We start from the raw sequence: 17,681 nt of genomic DNA, 5'->3' as shown, positions 1-17,681 counted from the left end.
TGCTTCTGCCTTTGTCTTGCCATGTCCTGGAGAGGTAGCTCCTGGACCATCCTGTATATGTGGAAACCCCAGAAGCCTCACACCCTTACCCAACATGTGAGTGTCTACGAATGGGCAACATAGAAATTTTATGGTTTCCACTAAGTTTCTGGGGGCTGTTCAGGGAAGCAAGTCCCATTTTTCTCTCTGCCAGCTAATACAGTTGTCTCCTCTTTCCCACAGTTTTATTTACCCAAGGTCAACCACAGATTGAAAATATTAAATGGAAAATTCCAGAAATCAACAATTCATAAGTTTTAAATTGTGCATTGCTCTGAGTAGGTGATAAAATCTTTCCCAGTCCTGCTCTGTCCCACCCAAGATATGAATCATCTCTTTGTCCAGCAAATCCACACTGTAGATGGCATCAGCCCATGAGTCAACTAGCAATTGTCTCAGTTATCAGCTCAATGGTCATGATATGGCAGTGCTTATCATGAACTATGATGTGCTTGTATTCCTGTCACCCTTATTTTATTTAATAATGCTATGTCACAGTTTCTAAGCCATTTGTCTCACTTCATCTCACCACAAAGGCATTGTATCTTCTCACATCAGCACAAGAAGGGTGGGCATAGTGCAATCAGATGTCCTGAGACAGACACTCATGTAACTTTATTACAGTGTATTGTTATAATGTTCTATTTTTTTATCGTTGTTACTCTTACTATGCCTAATTTATAAATTACACTTTATCATAGGTGTATTAGTCAGGCTTCCTTCTCCAGAGGGACAGAATCCATAGAAAACATATATTTGAAAGGGAATTTATTAAAGAGAATTGGCTCACATGACCATAAAGGTAAGATCCCACCACCAGATAGGTTTAAATGATTTCTGCAAGCTGGGGAATGATAGAGGCCAACTGCAGAGGGTCAAACAGCTGCTAAACAGAGGAGCTAGGAGTCACACCCGAGAGTATATGAACCTAAAGCCACTTCTAGTATCTGCGGAATCTGACAGCAGAATAGGTGTTTAACGATCTTGAGACACTGTTTATTATTTCAGGGTTCATGATGTGATGAGCATCATGATGTTATGAACATGAAAAACCCCACAAACTTAGTGAGCCAGTCCAAGTGTGGAACCTGAGAAGCAGGGAAGCTGGCAGAGCAGCCCCCAGCCTGAGGCCGAATGCCTGACAGCCCCACGGAGGCCGTTGGTGCAATCCCCAGAGTCCAAAGGCTGAAGAACCTAAGTCTGATGTCCGAGGTCAGAAGGAGAAAAGACATCCCGCTAGTGAGAAAAGAAAAAGACAAGAGGAGGTGCCAGACTCCGAAAAAACCAGTTCTCACGAGAACTGAGTGAGAACTCACTCGCTCCCGGGAGAGTGGCACCAAGCCATTCATGAAGCATCCGCCGCGAGGATCCAAACACTTCCTATCTGGCTCCATCTCCAACAATGGGGATCAAATTTTGCCACGAGACTTGATCGGGCCTAACAAACCATATCCAAACCACAGCAATAGATATGTATGTGTGGTAAAAAACGTAGTATATATAGGGCTCGATGTCATTCGCAGTTTTCGCTATCTACTGGGGTCTTAGAAGTATCCCCTGTGGGTAAGGGGAAGCTGCTGTACTTGGCTGGAGCCAGACCCAGTCTATGGCTGGAAGATCAGAGCTCCATCAGCATAATTTCTAAAAAGAACAAGCTGTTACATAAGTATTTTCCCATGACTTGCAAAAACAAAACAAGAGAATAGAGGTCAAAATGTATTGCATTTCAGCCATGTGCATATGTACAATGTTTCTTAAACAACTAAACAAAGTGATTTAGATAAAAAGATTCTAAGAAAAAAAATTAGTGCAAGCTGCCTGTGATGAGAAAGAGGGAGGAAGGTGGTGAGGTCTGTACTGAAAAATGTAACTGGCTGGGTCAGATGTAGCTATGATTTCATGTGGGTCCAAACTCCTTTAGACTTTGAGGAAAGTGATAGAAGTCTCAGTTTTGCCATACCAGAGTTCCCTAATACAGTTTGCCCTGCAATTAAGCTAACATATTCACTCTGATTTGATTTCTTTTTCTTTTTTTTTTGAGACAGAGTCTTGCTCTGGAGTGCAGTGGCACAATCTTGGCTCACTGCAACCTCCACCTCCCAGGTTCAAACAATTCTCCTGCCTCAGCCTCTCGAGTACCTGGGATTACAGGCATCTGCCACCACGTCCAGCTAATTTTTTTTTTTTTGCTTTTTTTTTTGAGACGAAGGGTCGATCTGTCGCCCAGGCTGGAGTGCAGTGGCGTGATCTCGGCTCACTGCAAGCTCCACCTCCCAGGTTCACACTATTCTCCTGCCTCAGCCTCCTGAGTAGCTGGGACTACAGGCGCCCACCACAACACCTGGCTAATTTTGTGTATTTTTTAGTAGAGACGGGGTTTCACCGTGTTAGCCAGGATGGTCTCGATCTCCCGACCTCGTGATCCACCCGCCTCGGCATCCCAAAGTGCTGGGATTACAGGCGTGAGCCATCGTGCCCGGCCTAATTTTTGTATTTTAGTAGAGACAGGGTTTTGCCATGCTGGCCAGGCTGGTCTCAAACTCCTGACCTCAGGTGATCCACCAACCTTGGCCTCCCAAAGTGCCAGGATTACAGGCGCGAGCCACCGTGTCCAGCTGACTCTGATTTGATTTCTATTACATTTCTAAATTTGTTTGGAAGCATTGGAGAAGGATATGATTAGCATTGCAGAAACAACCCATGACATTAGAAGTTAAGAAGAGACAGGAAGTCAAGAAGAAGGAAGGCAGCAACAGGATCAAAGGTGTTGAGAAATCAACAGTAGTAAGCCTTCAGTACATGCTCACACACCAGACAGGAATCAGGCCAAGGTCATTAGACACATTTCCTCACCTAATTATCAGGGCAGTCCTCTGATGAAGGATTTGTTATATTCATTTTACATAGGTGGGAAATGAGGTTTAAAGTTAAGCAACTGCAAAGGGTCAAGCAGCTGGTAAACAGAGGAGCTGGGCATCCCACCCGAGAGTATCTGAGCTCAAAGCCACTTCTGAGCTCTACGGAATCTGACAACAAAATAGGTGCTTAATGACCTTGAGAGCACCGTTTATTATTTCAGGGTTCATGATGTTATAAAGCAGACTGCAACTGGTTAACTAGATAATGGGAGGTAAGGAGAGAGATAGCAGAGAGAGTTCAATTTTTAATGCAGTCTGGCATTGAAGGTCAGAAAAGGTGGAGTAGGAAAAACCGAGATGCAGGGATTTTTTTTTTTTCTATTCAGATAAAAGAGATTTTGAAATTATTTAAGTGCTGTTAGGAGAGAGAATAGGATGGGAGAGGTGACCATACCTGAGATCTGGGGGATAATTGAGGGAGGGAGTCCCTGAGGAGGCAGCAGAGAAAGGAGAACTATGCAAGTTGAGTCAGTTCCTTTCTCTTAGTTTCTTTTTTCTTGGTGAAGCAGGAAGTGAGGTTAACATCCAGGAATAAATTGAAGAGAGGAGGAGATGGAGATGATTGTATTTTGAGAGGAGACTACGAATCATGGACTAGTGTCCAAACAGACAGGACTAAAGAGAAATGACCCAAGCACCAGCTTGTTCAAACAGCCCAGCCTGTCAGTCCTCCCTCTATAGTGATCACGTTTGGGAAAGAAAATCTGTGCTCATCACTGCTTTAACTATCATTTTCCTGACATTTTTCTTGGTAGACAGGCTTTGTCATTGTTGTGTTATTGCTTGCAGTTACTTGTTTTTTGAGTTTTGATGTTGTTTTTTTCCTTTAAAAAAAAAAAAAGCCAGTTTTTTTTTTCCAAGGAATGCTGATTTTTTTTTTAACTTTTATTTTAGGTTCAAAGGTACATGTGCAGGTTTATTATTTAAGTGAACTCATGTCATGGGGGCTTGTTGTACTGATTATTTCATCACCCAGATACTAAGCCTAGTACCCAACAGTTATTTTTTCTGATCTTCCTCTTCTCACCCACCACCCTCAAGTAGGCCCCAGTGTTTTTCCCCTCTATGTGTCCATGTGTTCTCATTGTTTAGCTCCCACTTGTAAGTGAACATGTGGTATTTGGTTTTCCGTTCCTAGGTTAGTTTGCTAAGGATGATGGTATCCAGCTCCATCCACGTTCCTGCAAAGAACTTGATCTCCCTCTTTTGTATGGCTGTGTAGTAAGGAATGCTGATTTTAATAGACATGGATCTCATTCTGTCTTATATTATCCAGCTGTGTCAACAGAAGACATTTACTGAGGTCTACCCTATGGGCCATGATTTCAATATAACCCATTCTGATTTCCTGATATACCGTGACCTTGGACAATGTCATACCAAAGCTTCTAACTAATCCTGTACACTCTTTAGATTTTCCCACAGTGTGCTCTCTTCGTTAAGCATCAGGTATTTTTTTCCCCAAGTAAATAATCAAATGTAAATGAGTTTTTATAGTGCATCCATGGTTGTGGTACATGATGTAGAACATTTAAAAAGGGCACAATTTTTAAACTTAAGGAGCTTCTATTTCAAATGCCACTGCAAAACAACATGCAATAAATGACTAGAGAACAATGTAAAAGAGAAAGTGCTGTTTCTCCGGGTGGATGGTGATTAGTGTGGGCTGGCATGGCCTTCATGGAAAGGTAGGATGGAAGTGGTGTCTTTAAGGATAGTAGAACTGCACCAGCCAAGAGCAAGGGACAAGGTGCTTTGAATTGGAAAGACAGGATGTAAAGGCATAGAGGTGAGCTTAACTAGATCACATAGGAAGTTCGGTAAGGAATCTCTGCAAGGGGGTGTTTGTATTAAGGAAATATGGTAAACAAGTTTGATAGCACACAAAATCATAGAGTAAAAGCCACCTTCAAACCCACCTATAACATCTCTTATTTTACAGTTTGGAAGACTAAGGCTGAGAGGCAAATTATTTCCTGAGTTTTTTCAGCAGGAAGAACTGGGTTAAACATTCAGGTTTTTGTTTGTTTGTTTATTTGTTTAATTGCAAGTGTTATGGGACCAGGGGTGATTATGCACAGAGAAAAGGCTTTGTGAGGACACAGTGAGAAGATTGCTGTCTGCAAACCAAGGAGAGAGGTCTCCGGAGAAACCTGACCTGCTGACACCTTGAGCTGGGATTTCCAGCCTCCAGAACTGTAAGAAAGTAAATGTTGATGGTTTAAAAAAAAGGTGGGTGGATCACCTGAGGTCAGGAGTTTGAAACCAGCCTGGCCAACACGGTAAAACCTTGTCTCTACTAAAAACACACAGACACAAAATTAGCCATGCATTGTGGCGGGCACCTGCAATCCCAGCTACTCGGGAGGCTGAGGCAGGACAATCACTTGAACCCGGGATGCAGTGGTTGCAGTGAGCAGAGATGCCACCACTGCACTCCAGCCTGGGCAACAGAGCGAGACTTTGTCTCAAAAAAAATAAAAATAAAAAAAAAGAAAGGGGGTTTATTGACTGAATGTTTGTGTCCCCTTAAAATCCCAAAATTTATTTGTTGAAGCTTCAACGTCTAATGTATGGTATTTGGAGGTGGGGTTTGGGGAGGAAATTACAGTTAGATGACATCGTAAGTGTGAAGCCCAAGTCAAATAGGATTTGTGCCCTTATAAGAAGGGTCACCAGAGAGTTTGCTCCTCCCGCCGCCCCCACCAGCCCCACATGCACAGAGAAGAAGTCACATGAGTGCACAGAGAGATGGTGGCTGCCTACAAGTCGAAAGAAGAGGCCCCAGAATGAAAGCTATTTGGCCAGTACCTTGATCTTGGACTTTCTTCCCAGCCTCAAGAATTGTAAGAGATAAATTTCTGTTGTTTAAGACACCTAATCTGTGGTGTTTTGTTATGGTAGCCTAAGCAGACTAAGAAAGCAAGAGTTGATTGCCAAACCAGAGGCTTTCCTATATTCATTGCTGTCTCTTACAGGGCTGTTTGTAGGGAGGTGTAAGAGCACAGAAATTAAGCCTACGGGCCCTGTGATAGTCCCAGCTGCAAAACTGGTTTTGATCATTACAGTCATGTGACTTTGGACATATTGATTTTTTTTTAAAACCTCTCAGAGTCTCTGTTTCCTCATTTGTGTAGTGTGGTTACTAATGGAATCCATTTAGAATGCTTTGCATGTGTATATTAAATAATACCTGCAAAGTGCTTATCATAACACAGAGAACATACTAAGTATCTGATATGTTATCTATTGTTTTGTTCATTTTCATTCATTTCTTTCATGAGAGACTGATATATTTGTTAAGATTATTTGAGATATATAAAGATAGATTAGATAGACGGCTTACTGCTTAATAGGAGGGATAACATTTACAGACAAAAATTTATAATAAAAGATAAAGAGTAGTCAGGGTTGTCAGTCAGGCACAGATAAAGTACTGTGATCATTAAGAAAAAAGATAAATTTCTTTTGTGTGTATAATTGGAAATGGCTTTGAGGAAATGATGGATTATTTCAAAAATAAACATGTCAGAAAAAAAGCAACCAAATACTTGCTATCCTTCAGTCACTCTGGGAGGCTGTATATTTATGAAGTGATTCTTCAGTTAATAGTCAAATTACATTTGAGAGTGGGGCTTTGGGGAGGAAATTACAGTTAGAGATGACGTCATGAGGGTGAAGCCCAAGTCAGCAAGGATTAGTGCCCTTGTAAGAAGAGTCAACTGGGAGCGGTGGCTCACACCTGTAATCCTAACACTTTGGGAGGCCAAGGTGGGTGGATCCCCTGAGGTTCAGGGCTCAAGACCAGCCTGGCCAACATGGTGAAAACCCATCTCTACTAAAAATACAAAAAATCAGCTGGGCATGGTAGCAGTTGCCTGTAATTCCAGCTACTCAGGAGACTGAAGCAGGAGAATTGCTTGAACCCAGGAAGTGGAGGTGTCAGTGAGCTGAGATTGCACCACTGCACTTCAGCCTGGGCAACAGGGCGAGACTGTGTCTCAAAAGAAAAAAAGAAAGAGTCACCAGAGAGCTTGCTCCTCCCTGCCTTTGGGAACTGCCCTCATTGACGCAGTCACTCAGGAGATCACCTCCCCAATTGCATTTTAGAAGGGTGTGGCAGATTCATGACGCCGAAGGGAGGAGAGAAGGCAGGAGGTGAAGGAGACGGCACAGGCAGAGGTACAGAGTGGTGACCGAAACCACACGCCACGTTGGGAGACTTCCAAACAAGTCTAGAGGGTTGGCACTTAGGGATGAAGAAATCATCTTCTGGTGAGTCTAGCGGTCCTTCCTGACCTACCTAGCAGATACAATAAGTTAGAACTGATGCCAGTGGATTATTTAGAATATTGCTCAGGGAAAAATTGGGAAGGAGCATACAGAAAGATTGAAAGGACCCAAGAATGAGAATGGGTAGGTCCGTGAGAGCCCAGAGAACTGGGTTTTCACGTGGGTGGTGAGACATCATGCTGAACAGAAGTGCGACTAGACATTCTTGCATTTTATTCTTTTTTTAAAAGGAAATGTTTTGATCATTACAAAATTAAATATGATCTTTGTTGTAGTGTTTTTTAATTGAAACTTTATCAGATTAAGGAAGTTTCTTTCTTTCTAATCTGGATTTAGTGATTTTTTTTAAATCATGAATGGCTATGACATTTAATTTTTTGGCTTCAATTGAGTTACACTGTTCTTCTTTTTTAATATATTAATGTAAGAATTTATATAGATAGATTTTCTAATGTCAAATCAATCGACATCAAGACCAACTTGATCTTGATGCATTTCTTTAAACATTGCTGGATCAGCTTTCCTAGTGTTTTGTTTAGGACATTTGAACCTGTATTCTTGAGTGAAATTGGCCTCTCACTTTCTCTCCTTTGGACTTTCCTTCTCTGGTTTACGTTATGACAGTAATAGCGTCATAAAATAAGTTTGGGAGGATTACGTCCTTTCCTCTGAAAGAATTTTATAGGATTGGAATATATTCCTTAAAGATGGCATTTGACCACACTGGTTAGATACTGTGATGTTTTCTTGGTGGAAATTTTTTAAATTCAAGGTTCAATATATGTAGTGATTATAGAATCATTATTCCTTCTTGAGTCAATTTTTATTAGATTTTTAATTTTTTTTTTGAGACAGGGTCTTGCTGTGTCACTTAGCCTTGTATGCAGTGACACAATCACAGCTCACTGCAGCCTTGACCTCCCAGATTCAAGCAATCCTCCCACCTCAGCCCCCCATGTAGCTGAGACTACAGGAATTACCACATGTGGCTAATTTTTTTAAATTATTTGTAGACATGGGGTCTCCCTATATTGCCCAGGCTGGTCTTAAACTCCTGGGCTCAAGCAAGCCTCCCACCTCAGCTTTCCAAAGGGCTAGAATTACAGGTATGAACCATGATGCTGGGCCTAGATTTTTTTCCTATGGATGTGTGCATTTTATTTAAGTTCAAAATCATTTACTTAAATTATTATTTACAGTATGCTTACTTCCCTTTTAAATTTCTGATGTTTCTTCTAAATTTTCATAATTTCATCCTTCTTTATATTTCAAACATTCTTAATTTGTGCTTTGTTTACTTGTTTTCTTAATCAACTTATCCAGGGGTTTTTTTGTGTGTGTACCTGTGTTTGTTTTTCAAATTTTGAAGACCCAACTTTTGTCTTTGTTTACATACTCTATTGTATCTGTTTTCTATTTCATTTATTTCTGTCTTCATCTTTATTACTTATTTTCATCTGATTTTAGTTGAGTTTATTCTAGGTTTCTTATACCCAAAAGATGCAATCATATGTTGAGAGAAATGGCAATTAAACTTATTAAATTTTCAGTGGGATGAGTGACATGCTCCCCTTACAACCACCCACCAAAAAATGCTAAGAACTATTCCAGAGAAATACATTTAGGGTATGTTTTTAGGATTTAGACTGACTGGAATTCAAATCTATGAAGTTTGCGGTACATTAAATAGTTTTGTTTCTCCATTTGTAAAGTAAGTCAAAACAATTATACCTCATAGGGTCTTGCGGCATTTACATGAAATAATCCATGTGCCTTGCTTAACACATAGTTGCCCTCACAATAGGACCTCAGTATACAGTGACGATTTTTACTGGCATATGGATAAGATAATAAGGAATTATGTGATGACAGCCAACTGAGAGTAATCGACAATAAATGCTACAGTGTTGAAAAGTGGAGAACAATTGTTGGCTGGAATAGCCAAAGAAGTCTTCTGGAAGAATCTAAAATAAACTTAATGTTGGTAAAAGGGAGAACCACTGGGACAGGCAGACAAATGGGCATAGCATAAGATATAAGAAAAAAGAACAAATCACCTTGAGATGGGATCATGCTTTCAAATACCGTCCTTTGCATTACTTACATTATAAGTACATTTCATAATTTACTAATACACTGACATTCTCAAGTTTTTAATCTATGTTGTCTTTGTCTCCCCTACAAATTCATTTTGTAAAATAAATGAAGACAGAGCCTTCATATTTTATTTCTTCTGTGATCCTCCACAGCATTTAGTATTCTACTCTATATACAATGAGCATTTAATCAATGCCTATTGCTTGAATAAGTCCTCACTGCTGGGAGTGTGACCTCTGTCTTTCAGCACTTATTCTTCTCATAGTGAGGGTGATTGTAGAATACCTAGTGACTATCAGGTGAAAAGGCTACAAGAAAATTGTGGGGGGATAATTTGGAATCAGTCCACAGAGGAAATAATCAAAGGTTCTGAAGTTGATGGGTAATCCCTCGGAAATGTTTTCGATAAGACACCTCTTCAAAGTAAAAGAGACAGCCCACTTTTCTCATAGATGGTGGAATAGTACGTCACCCCCATGATTCAATTATCTCCACCTGGTTTCTTCCACGACATGTGGGGATTATGGAAACTACAATTCAAGATGAGATCTGGGTGGGGACACAACCAAGACGTATCACATATATAACTTAAATTGGATCAGTATTTAATGGATACCTAGTTGCCAGCTACCTTGTTGGTTCTTGAAGAGACAATGATGAGTAAGAACGGTTTATATCCTTAACGATCTTACACCAAAGAGAGAAGGAAACACATAGGTATGCATACCAGGATATAAAGTCAGGCTATGCCAAACACAAACATAGATAAACAGAGTGCTATAAAATTAGTGGATAGCGGAAATTAATTTTGAGTTGGAGTCAGGGAAGCTACCCCAGAAGAGGTAATACTGGAGATAATTCTTGAAGTACCAGTGGAATTTAAACATATGTGAGGCTAGGGAATTTTAAATACCTGGAAAGTGACATGCTTCTGGAATGGAACACAGGCTGGCAGAATTACAATTTAGGGTGGATGGGGAGACTGGTGGAGTCAATTGTTAGCTATATAACTCTGAAAAAGATTCAAGAGGTCAAGTGTAGGATGGCTGAGTGGTCTAAGGCACCAGACTCAAGCTTAAGATTTGGGAGGTCATGAGAAGAACAGAGGAGGTTAGATATAAGAATTACTATAATGCCATATATGGCAAAAGCTGACAACCAGTTGAATGCCACAGGTGGAAGCAATGAAAGAATCAATGATGAATGAGCTTTTTAGCTGAGGAAAAGCAGCAAATAGTGATGTCTACACCTGCAATAAAAAATTAGACACAAGAACCAATTTAGACAGGGTCGACATATTGAAGATGAGATGTGAGTTAAATGTGGCTATAGAGGCTGCATTAGGAAATACGGGTTGTGAAAATATGCGATACTGGAAAGGAAAAAGCCTTATTAGACTAGCACAAAGAAAGTTAGGGTGGGTGAAAATTAGGTTACATTTTACATGGAAGGAAAGGAAATTTGACACAAAAAGCCTTAACTACAAGCTATCCCCCAACTACTCCCAAATCTACGTCTCTAAACAGACCCTTTTATTAGAATCATAGGCTGTATATTTATGTAAATTATCATCATCATTACTTGGTTATAGGGTAAGAATTTCAAACAACATTTTCAAAACAGATTCATGATTGACATTAGATTATTGTGAGTGTATAAAAATGCAACTGATTTTTGGGTGCTGACTTCTTATCCTGCTACTTTACTGAATTTATTAGTTCTAGCAATTTTTAGTGGTGTCTTTAGGGTTTTCTACTTATCAGATCATATCACCAGTGAACAGAAATAATTTTACTTCTTTCTTTCCAATTTGGATGACTTTATTTCCCTGCTTAATAGTCTGGCTAGAACTTTCAGTACTATGTTGAACGGAAGTGGTGTGATCTTGGCTCACTGAAACTTCCGCCTCCTGGTTTCAAGCAATTCTCCTGCCTCAGCCTCCCAAACAGCTGGGACTACAGGTGCACGCCACCATGCTCAGCTAATTTTTGTACTTTTAGTAGAGATGGGGTTTCACCATGCTGGCCAGGAAGGTCTCAATCTCTTGACCTCGTGATCCACCTGCCTCGGCCTCCCAAAGTGCTGGGATTACAGGCGTGAGCCACCGTGCCCAGACAAATCTTTTTTTTTTTTTTTTTTCCATTGAGACTTAGCTTCTCAGGAATAGGTAACTAAACTGGTCAGATAATAGGAATTAACGAAGCTGTTGGGACATAAGGATGATGTTACGGTAAGGCGTTTGAGAATATTGATGAGTTGTTTAGGTTTGTCAGGAAGGTGAGAGAGGCTAGGAATGGACAAAGGGTTTGGAGGTTTGAAGGGGCACATGCAGGGTGTGAGTGAAAATGACAAGTAGGTGGAAGATACTGGTCGTAAACCAAAGATAAAATTCTAAGCTCCCCAGCCAACTGAATGGACCCCTCTTTTTGCAAAAGATTCCCAAAAGAAGCCTGAAAAATTAGTTCAGGCCATGACAGGAATCAGGGGGTGAAAATACAGCATTATAGCCTCTTCCTTTTGGAGTTTAGACACAACTTACCAGCATTAACGTTAAAACAGATATCTTAAAATGAACAAAACAGACTCTGTAGCAATAAGACACTGAGTTCCAACCTGACTCTGGTTTAGGATCACATGACAGGTGGTAGGCCCTGAAGAAAATCAAAGTATTTTACCCCAAAACATATTTCTTTGACATATTCTGAAACAGCCCTGCAAATTATCTCTTGTGGGGGAAATTTGCATTCTGTAAGAATCTCCTTCCTTCACCAAGTCTTTTCCAGAGAGTCTGACACATTTAAGTTCTGATAAGAGACATTCACTGTCTCTTCTCTTTGAAACTTGCTACCTGGAGGTTTCATCTACATGACAAGAACCCTGGCTCCCACAACCCCCTTGTCTAAATGCAAGCATTTTTTATACTGAATTCAATTCTTCAAGCAGAGCTTAACTCAACCAATTGCCAATCAGGAAATCTTCTAATCCACCTATGACCTGGAAGCCCCCTGCCCACCTCCATCCTTCCCCCACCTACTTTTAGATGTCTGACCTTTCTGGGCCAAACCAATATATACCTTAAATATATTAATTGATGTGTTTGTCTGTAACTTCTATCTCCCTAAAATGTATAAAACCAAGCTGTAACCCAACCACCTTGGGCACATGTGCTCAGAACCTCCTAAGAGTGTGTCACTGGCCTTGCCAAGTGATCCCTAACCTTGGCAAAATAAACCTCTAAATTGATTGAGACATGTCTCAGATACATTTTAGGTTATATGGCTAAATTTTTTAATGTATCTGGTTTATCTCAGAAGAGCTGAAAAGATCTTAGTGATGGCTTGGCCTGAGCTCCTCGTTCTGTCACTGAAAAAGTTATGGCCTGAAGAGGTGACCTGACTCTCCAGCATCCTGCAGTTAAAATGAGGTCCACCTGAATACAGCCCAAGTCCCCAGTCACAGATGAAAAGCAAGTCTTCCACTGGGCTCTTCTCTCACTCAACTTTCTTCCAGCGGAGTTCCAGCTACTGTCACTCCTGCTCCCCCAGTTTTTGTTTGTTTGTTTGAAACCAACCTCAAAATTCTCAGTGACAAGGAAAATGTCTAAACTAGAGCCCTGCACTGTTTGCTCTGCAGTTCAGTAAGTTTTGGCTTCAGATCATTTGGAAGTTTGTTTCTGAGACAAGATACAATGTAACTGCCTCCAGGCTCTTAGCTTGCCAGCAGGATGACTGTCTCTAGCTGACAGGACCCACGGCCCCTGCTGTTTGGATTGCTAACCGGGTTGTCTGACAGCAGGGTACCTTCCAGTTTGATCAGGGACAGTGGGCCCTACATCAACATTCATCATTCATGAGGCTTTCCACTCAGACTGGGAAAAATCTCATGGCCACGTTGGCTGTTGGTTCAGCTGGGACTAGGAGAGAGGCAGAGATGACTCACCTGGGCGAAGGCTGCACAGGAGTCCTCTGGATTCAGTGTGGTTTCTGGAAAGACGTCTGTGTGGTGAGCGGAGAGACCTGCATTCTAGTCCTCCTCCACTGTCTACTCGGCGCATGTGAATAAAGTCATGTCACCTCGCTAAGCCTTGGTTTAGTCATCTACAAAGTAAAGTGTCAGCAGAAATAATTTTGTAGGGTTTACTCCTGTTCAAAAATATGTAATCGCATGGAAAAAGACTGACATTTTTTATATGAGGACCTATGTGATAAAACATGAGTGAAATGGAGTGTCCTAGGAAATTCCTGTTAACTGCTGGTTATTGATCATACTGATTATTACGCAAAGTGCGTTAAGAATGAACCCATGACAGCCAATGCCAGAATTCCAGCTCTTGCAGAGGGTCCAAGCACCATGCCCAGGAATAGGCTGGGTCTCTTCATGTAAAGCAGAGGGAGGCAGGGAGGCCTGAGGCAGGACAGTCAGCAAGCAAGCTAGATAGACCTCAATTCCGGGGAAGAAGCATCTGCTGATTGCTCTGTTTTTTATTGGTGATGAATTGCTTTGGGTCCACAGATGTTAATTGTAGCCAGAAAAAGACCAGAAAGCTGCAATAGCATGATATATTAGGAAAAACACATGATTGGGAATGGAGCATAACTGGAGTCAAATCCCATTCTGGAACTAACTATTCATCCTTTCTGAATCTAAATTCTGTCATTATAACTCAGGGATAATTATATTTTTGCACGGGTTTTATGAGGATTAGAGACAACGTATGCAAAACACTTGGCACATGGTAAACATTTGCTAAATGTTATGCAATTTTATCAACGAGGTGTGGGAAAGGGACAAGAATTTAAGCCCAAAGAGCAGCACAGGTACAATGTGATTTTGCCAAACTCAGAACTTCTAAGGATACTTCTAGATCCATGTGCGGTTTTGTAATGAAGTCCTTGACACAGCCATATGAGAGGGATAATTTCTCAGGAGCCCCGGGTGGCAGCCATAGGAAGATGCACAGTTATATGTCTCTGAGCTTCCGTTTGGGGACTACAGAAAATCCAGACTCCAAAATTTCTACAGAAGAGCCCTAAGAATGGCAATTTAGTAAGAAATGGGATCTAAGAAATTGCCATTGTGTGCATATAAATTTATGAATTATTAGAAAATATTAATTGTCCATATGAAGAAACAGAAGACATGGATTGAATGAGGGTTGGGAGACAAGGCCCTCTCCTCACTATAAACCACAAATAAAATTCTAAGACCCCCCCCACCCCAACCACCTGAAAGAGCTTCTTCCTAAGCCAGGGCTCTTTTAAAATTTAACCTGAAGACTGTTTCAGGTCATGATGGGAAGTGGGGTTGGATATGATGCCTCATTATACCTCTCCAGGATTAATGCGAACACAGACTTTAGGTCTAATAGAAATATTTTACAACCTATTCTCCCTGAAGCCCTACTACCTGAAGGCTTCCTCTGCAAATAAGAACTTGAGTCTCCACAATCCTTTATCTTACCCCAGAATTTCCTTCATTTTTGTTTTTGTTTTTTTTGAGAAGGAGTTTCGCTTTTATCCCCAAGGCTGGAGTGCAATGGCATGATCTCTGCTCACTGCAACCTCCACCTCCTGGGTTCAAGCAATTCTCCTGCCTCAGACTCCCAAGAGGCTGGGATTACAGGTGCCCACCACCATGCCTGGCTGATTTTTATATTTTTAGTAGAGATGGGGTTTCACCATGCTAGCTAGGGTAGTTTCAAACTTTAATCATGGAAAAGAAAAGCTATAGGCCAAATTCTAATAAGGGTAAATGCATGCATATCTATAAAGCTCAATTTTTGGCTTCAATCTCCCTCTACCCCATACATATGCACACACACACAATATACACACACAAACAATACACACACACCCTCATTAGAAACAGGACAAAAAACTAGAAGGCAACGTTCTCCACTCATATATCATTTATTTAATAAGCATAAATATAGAAGAAATAAACTTAACTTCAAGCAAAGATGGGCTGAGAATAGATAGAAGCCTCCCTAAGTACAGGTAACTGCAGTGACAGAAAGAATTATGTTAAATGTAATACCTAGGTTAAATTAATTAAATATTTACTAAGTGTTTTTATGGAGATTCAGAGCTAAAAGTTAGTGTTCTTAATCTTTTTTTTTTTTTTTTTTTTGAGACAGTGTCTCGCTCTGTCACCCAGGCTGGGCTGCAGTGGCGCGATCTGGGCTCACTGCAAGCTCCGCCTCCCGGGTTCACTCCATTCTCCTGCCTCAGCCTCCAGAGTAGCTAGCTGGGACTACAGGCGCCTGCCACCATGCCCGGCTGATTTTTTTTTTTTTTTTTTTGTATTTTTAGTAGAGACGGGGTTTCACTGTGTTAGCCAGGATGGTCTCAAGCTCCTGATTTCGTGATCCGCCCGCCTCGGCCTCCCAAAGTGCTGGGATTACAGGAGTGAGCCAATACTCCCGGCCAGTGTTCTTAATCTCAATGAGCTCTAGTCCAATATGCAGCTTAACTATATGCATTCATCGTAGTTTTATGCCAATAACCTACTGCGGAGAATGGAAGGAGCAAAGGATGTGGTTAGATTATTCTATCTACTTAATGGATAAGTGTCCTTGAGCGAGTGAGACGGAGCTTTAAGCCTTGGTATCTTTATCTATAACAGAAAGGCAATAATACCTACTCACTAGATTGCAGTGAGGATCAAATGAGTTAAGGTAAGTAAAAGAGCTCTATAAACTTTAAGAAGCCCATACAAATGCTAATTGTTGCTATTTTCTTTCCCCTTAAGGGTACGCTTGGTCTTTCCTGATGAAGTTTTAAGAGAAAGGCAGAGTTGACCCTGGGCTTTCAAAAAACTGTTCTTTCAGGTACAAACTACGAATTATGATTTTGAACTTCAAAAAAAAAGGGATAACTTTCAAAAATACCCAGTTTTGAATAACTCTGTCTATTCTTCATTCATTCATCTCCCATTGTCATTCCATGCCATTTCCCAAACTTTAGTCCCTTCTTAACTCTTCCGTGTGACAATTTTCTTTCTGCTTTCCTTTTCCTTCCTTCTCAAGGCAAAACCTCCGAGAGAAGAATTGGCTGCTAGGCATCCTCTGCAGAGACCTTGAAGAACATGGCAATTATGAAACTTCAACAAGAAAAGATTTAAGCTGATCTTTTAAAAAAAAATACTGTCAGGAATTTTGTAGAAATGACTTTAATATAATAACTGCTTCTTTGACTTATGTTTTGTCTGGTGGTGAAAAGAAAAATATTTATAAAAGCATGCCTGTGTCCTAAAATTGGGGACACAAACTTAAATGACTGAAGGCACTTGAGGAGTGGAGGCAAGGATGGTGAAACCAGGCCCTGTACCAAGCAGGAAAGCGTGAACCTGCTAAAGAGAGTGACTGCTTCTCATTTCCAGTCAATTCATCTGAAATGGAGTTGCGAATCCATTTCAGCCACAGAGATTGATCTGGATTTTTTGTAAAATTCCCTGATTTTTACATATTGCCAATTAATTAATTAATTAAGAAGAAATGTAAATGTTCAGCCATGCTGTGTACTCAGGAAATACCTTTATAAGACATCATGGGCCTAAATTCTGGGCCAAAGGAGCTAGAGAAAAAGGATAGGAATTCATCAGATCCAACATCACTACTGGATATTTAAATAGTCCAGGCCGGGCGTGGTGGCTCACGCCTGTAATCCCAGCACTTTGGGAGGCCGAGGCAGGCAGTTCAAGAGGTCAGGAGATCGAGACCATCCTGGCTAACATGGTGAAACCCCGTCTCTACTAAAAATACAAAAAATTAGCTGGACGTGGTGGTAGGCACCTGTAGTCCCAGCTACTAGTGAGGCTGAGGCAGGAGAATGGCATGAACCCGGGAGGCAGAGCTTGCAGTGAGCCGAGATCGCGCCACTGCACTCCAGCCTGGGCGACAGAGCAAGATGCCATCTCAAAAAAAAAAAAAAAAAAGATAAAATAAAAAATAAATGAAAAAATCCAAAGTTTATATCCTGCTAAACATAGATAAATGAACAACTTTGGATTCCCAGGGTTACATGAGCATTCATGATGATTTATTTATTCATCACCATTTGAATAGATCACTGGGCAAAATGTAGAGATGACTGAGACAATGCTTGTGTTTTGACCCCATGGAGCATATAATCTAAACTGAAAGGCAAGCAAGGTATATACAAATGAAAACAGACGATCGAAATTAAAATGATGCAAATTCCTTTAATGGAGTGGTTCGTAGCATTGGCCGTGGAGTCAAATGGGCATAGTATCAGATCTTGACAAATTACCTTTCCTCAGTCTCCTGAGCTATAGATAGCAATGGAACCTATGCCACAGGAATGCTGTAAGCAC

General features: G+C 40.9%; 1 long non-coding RNA gene across 1 annotated transcript; it reads left to right on the top strand.

The window, feature by feature from the left end:
• Positions 1-7,146: 7,146 nt before the first annotated feature.
• On the top strand, positions 7,147-16,855 carry LOC129491745 (uncharacterized). Its single transcript, XR_008660602.2, has 3 exons — positions 7,147-7,232; positions 16,098-16,176; positions 16,375-16,855. It is a non-coding gene; the product is annotated as an uncharacterized lncRNA (long non-coding RNA).
• Positions 16,856-17,681: the final 826 nt, after the last annotated feature.

This window comes from Symphalangus syndactylus, chromosome 10, assembly GCF_028878055.3.
Source record: "Symphalangus syndactylus isolate Jambi chromosome 10, NHGRI_mSymSyn1-v2.1_pri, whole genome shotgun sequence".
Classification (NCBI taxonomy): domain Eukaryota; kingdom Metazoa; phylum Chordata; class Mammalia; order Primates; family Hylobatidae; genus Symphalangus; species Symphalangus syndactylus.
Note: the sequence above shows the minus strand (reverse complement) of the source record. Positions and strands in the feature narration are given on the sequence as shown.